The sequence below is a fragment of the Penaeus japonicus genome, unplaced genomic scaffold (genome assembly GCF_977035675.1).
Source record: "Penaeus japonicus unplaced genomic scaffold, GWHDUDI00000001_assembly GWHDUDI00000013, whole genome shotgun sequence".
NCBI lineage: Eukaryota > Metazoa > Arthropoda > Malacostraca > Decapoda > Penaeidae > Penaeus > Penaeus japonicus.
Window position 1 is genome coordinate 17,933,422 of NW_028234415.1, and position 5,000 is coordinate 17,938,421.

General features: G+C 40.5%; 1 protein-coding gene across 2 annotated transcripts in view; it reads left to right on the top strand.

The window, feature by feature from the left end:
• Positions 1 to 5,000, top strand: part of LOC122267706 (high-affinity choline transporter 1) — a 37,462-nt gene that overhangs the window by 12,974 nt on the left and 19,488 nt on the right. Inside the window, exon 1 of one of the 2 annotated variants that reach the window (XM_043037826.2) lies at positions 1,412 to 1,524. The exons of the other annotated variant lie outside the window; for it this stretch is intronic. The gene's annotated coding sequence lies outside the window, so the exon portion shown is untranslated. Of the gene's footprint in view, positions 1 to 1,411; positions 1,525 to 5,000 lie in introns of those variants that run through there. 2 annotated transcript variants of the gene reach the window in all.

The window sequence follows — 5,000 nt, forward strand, 5'->3', positions numbered from 1 at the left end:
CATTTACTGTGTCTTCCTCTTTGCTTGTCTACCTATTTCTATCTCTCTCTCTCTCTCTCTCTCCCGCTCCCTCTTATTCTCTCCATCTTTATCTCTCTCCCTCCCTCTCTCCCTCTATCTATTTCTCTTTCTCTGGTCTCATTTTCTCACCCCGTTTCTCCGTGTTTGGTTAAGAAAATAGGCTCGTCTTTCGACACAGAAATCCCCCAAACTTCCCCTGCATTGCCTTGGCGGAAACCGTTGCAGTGGTTGTCGACTGAGAGTAAAAACTGGTTAATATTTACCATTTCTTCTCTCGGGGTTTTAACGTTGAGAATGTGAATGCAAAGCCACATCATTATTTCGAATCCACGCGCATGTACGAAGAGGAACGCGCATTAGCACATGGCATTGACGCTGACAAGAGCAGAGATGATGGTAAACATTGGCAGTGACATTGGCATTGGAGGTGGGATCGACATCATCACTGGGTTACCCACCGAGGCAGTGGGTAACCCAGATGAAACACACTTAAACGCTTACGCACGCATGCACGCGCACACACGCTTACATTTACACACACACACATACACAATGAATAGATCTCTCTTTCTTTCTCTCTTTCTTTCTCTCTCTCATATATATATGTGTGTGTGTGTGTGTGTTTGTGTGTGTGTTCAAACACCAAAGAGCGAGAATGGCCGCGGGCAGAGCGATAGTCGTCAGAAATACATCGGAGAGAAAGCGGCGCCTACCTGTGACCTTGATTTCACGCAGGTAGCCCAGCCTATGCCGGGACACGAAGAGCCTACGAGAAGAGAGCGACCATAGAGCGGGAGAGGGGAGTGGGGTGAGGGAGGGAAGGGTGAGGAGGTGAGGGGGGTGGAGGCTGACGGATGGGAAGGAAGAGGAAGGCCGACGGAAAACAGGAAGAGGAAGGCTTATAGAGGGGTGGCGAGAAAAGAGAGGGAGAGAAGAAAAATAAGTGGGAGAGAGAAGTGAAAAGAGGAGAGAAGTGAAAGAGGAAGAGAGAAAAGAGACAAGAGAGAGCATGATAGAAAGAGAAAAAAAGAGATAGAGAAGAAAAGAGAGAGTGAGAGAAGAGAAAATGAAGAGAGAGATGAGAAAAGAGAGTGAGAGAAGAGAAAGGAAGAGAGAAGGGGGGCAGAGGGAAAAGAGAGATAGAGGGAAGAATATCGAGTGATAGAGAGAGTCAGAGAGACATAGAGGAAAGATTAAAACAAAGGAACTGACGTCCACGGGGGAAGTACTGTCAGGGAAATTTCTGTGGGTGTTGGCCAGGAGGAGGAGGGGGGGAAGGGACCGGGGGAGCGGAAGGGGAAGAGCAATAGGAGAGTTGACTGCCAAGGGTAACAGGGGAAACGGAGCTCCAAGGACAAAGCTCAGGAAACGCCGAGTGTTCCCTGCATGGGCCTCGCGTGCTGCATGCCACTCACTGCCTGGAAGTACTTTGCCCAAGTGTGTCTGACCAGCGGAGTCGCGTGAAAGGACCGGATTTTTTACTGATTTTTACTGGCGTGGGTGGTGAGTGTCTGTGCCTGCGCGTCTTGCTAGTGGTGCATGTTCTTAATGTGTGTGTTATTTAACGAATTCGTTGAAACTGGAAAAGAAACTATGATGTGGTATAGGCATATTGGGTCAATGTTCCACATGCGAGGTATGAGGTGTTCCTTTTTTTGTTTGTTTGTTTGTTTTTTTGGAAAATTGATATTCCTAGAGTAGTATTTAACGAGATTGACAGGATGCGGTTATTATATGGGATATTCTGACCCCTGGCATGCGCTTAGGTAAGACAATATGAATCGTTTAAGAATCTCACTCTTGAATTTCTGTCATGGAGGCTAATCAAGTGGTGTATGAATAAATTGTTTTGGCTGATGCCTCGTCACGTGGGCAGTGTCATGTTTGTTTGTCAACCATACAATTTTAATGAATTTTGCAACTCACCCTTTCCCTTACACCTATTCTTTACACCTTATGTTTTTCATTAGCAAGGAGCGAAGGTCATGAGTGTATACTGAATTTATAAGCGAGTGTGAGGCTTATATGTCTCACATTCTGTCAGGTGGCTGTACAGGTCTGTTGTTTATCCCTTTGCCTTCTTATTGACGAAACTCGAGGTTTATTGATGGCTCATAGAGGATTTCGAGTTTTTTTTCATTATGTGGTTTATGAGAGACTTATATTAGATGTGTTGCGGCTTATCAGGATTTGAAAAGAAGAATTAGCAAGGAGTAAGGAACAATAGGGAAAATATGACTTAATTGACACAAGATTCCTTTTTATGGATTTCGGAAACTTTACGACTATGCTGTGTTTTTTTTTTTTTTATGTTGCCTGACGTCTCTTCAACTGGCTAAAGGTTTATCAAGGAGTGGTTGGCCTTTGGCTACGTTGCGTCACTCGGATTTTCGGGAGATTCTTGGTTGAAAGATATTCCTTTCCTTGCTTTAAATGTTCCTAGCGGTGATTTGCAAGGGGAATTACTTTCATGTTTCCCTTTTTGACTTTACTTTGGAGGGTTAGTATAATGATTTATAATATATATATATATATATATATATATATATATATATATATGTATGTATATATATGTATGTATATATATGTATGTATATATATGTATGTATATATATGTATATATATATGTATATATATATATGTATATATATATATGTATATAATATCATATATATATATTGTATATATATGTATATATATTTAATATGATGTATATGTATGGTAGTATATATTTGTATGTATGTATTAATGTATATATATATATATATATATATATTATATATATGTGTATATATATATATAAGTATATATGTATGTATGTATGTATATATATGTATATATATATATATATGTATATATATATATATATATATATATATATATATATATATATACATACAATGTATATGTATGTATGTATGTATGTATATATATTCACACATACACACACAAATAAGCACATAAGTGTAAATTATTTTTAGCTTCTACGATCTGACAGGAATAGGTATGCGTGCATGAAAGAAAGAAAGAAAGAAAAAAAAAAACATTAACCCTCTCTAGTAAAAATATGGGTCATGTGCTAAAATACACCGATTATCCTTCTCCGGAAAAGTGACACGAACACCTCAAGCCCAACTTTGAACCGGCACGGACGCGCACTGCAACTCCAGACGCCACTACCCGAAGTCGAGGTTACTCCACCCGACCGCATCCAATATGGAAGATTACCGGGAAGCGTGATGAGGAACATGACAAGGGGGTCCGTCACGTCGCAGGACCCTTATTAGGACGTCCCCTCCAGGCTCGCTAATCCCTCCCACTCAAGGCTGTTGCACTGGAATGGGACTTTGGCGAATCCTGCGAGAGGGCATCAGGAGGGGGACTGGACCGCGATGGCCGAGTCACGATAGGTTTCAAAGGATCTCGTCCTTGGGGTTTCGATCTTGTATGCGATCATAAGAGGTGGATTAAGGAAGAAAACCTCTTCTTTCTTTCTCTTCTGGCAAAACAAGGCAGCATAAGAGAGAGGTGTTTGAGGCCTCGAAGGGTTTGTGGCCTCGAAGGTCAGTATCGACGCCAGCAGCAGATGTTGCCAGAATGGAAGGTACATCCTACAATTGTAATACTTTGCCCCAAGGACACCGAAGGGCGGGATGATAAAAAAAAAAAACTTGTGTTATGGTAGTTTCCGTTTTGTCATGGTACTGTTGCTGGGCAGGTATGTATGTATGTACGTACGTATGGGAATTCCGTCTTATCTGATGAAAGAGGGGGGGGGTAGAGTTGCTTATCTGATCATTCTGATAACGGAAAATATTATATCATCCGCAATCTCAGATATATTAACAATAACCCTTTTGTTTTCCTTTCTCAAAAAGGTGTTTCAGATCTTATTTAAATTCAAAAGATATGCGTCGCGGCGTGCAGCAAAAAGATTAACAATACATTGCGTGCCATGTTGCGTAAAAAAGAAAAAAATAGTATGTTGCAATTCGTCTATTAAAACGGGCATCGTACATCAGGCAACCTCACAACATGCCGGAAGAAAATCCAAGAAACGCTAAAGAATAAGCATTAAACTACCAGCCACCTTCGGGTTATTCTTTCGAGACACTTAAAGCATTGCTTAATGCTATTCCGTGAAGCTAAATGAGCAACAAGAATTGCAGAAGGAAAATAAGCTGAGTTTTCTCTCCGATGTAGCGATTCTGTAGGGTTCGTGGTACCAGCGTCTCCTATTTCAGGCCGGATTTTACAGAGTTTGCTAGAAGACTGAAAGAAAAAAGGATGAAAATGGAGATAATAAGAAATGTGTCTTATTCGTGCGTCTGTAACTAGAGGGAGTCAGGCAATTGAAATTAAAGAAAATATAGAAGTGCGTGAGAAGGTCGGACGGAAATTTGTGATTCATACTCTAAGGTATGTGGAATAATTCACACACACACACACAACCACAAACAAACAAAACTTCAAACAAACAAACAAACAAAAGACAAAAAACAAAACTATAAGCAATCGAACAAAAATAAGCAAACAAACATATATCAAATCACATACGCACATGCACACACGTACACGACCCTTGATAAGTATCTGTAGACTCGCGGTTCTCAGAATGACTATACTTTAAGAGGCACGAAAGAGAATGCATTTAAACAAGGAGGAGGAGGAAAAGAAGAATCCTTAAGTCTTTGAAGAAAGGGAAAGTGAAGAGTAGGAAGTAAAACAAACAGAATAAATTACTTTAATAATACAAAGAGAGAAAATTAATGATACAAAGAGAGAGAAAGATAGAGAAGGAAAACTAGAAACGAAGAGACAGGCAGTTGTAGATAGACAGATAGATAAATGACTAATGATTTCTCCACTAAAAAGACGCGATCATCGGGAGTAGGAAGTTAAAAGCAAGCTCGTGTACCCGAGAGGCGACATGCAGGCCACTTTAATGAGCTCATTGGGTAAATAGTAGCAGGTTTTCA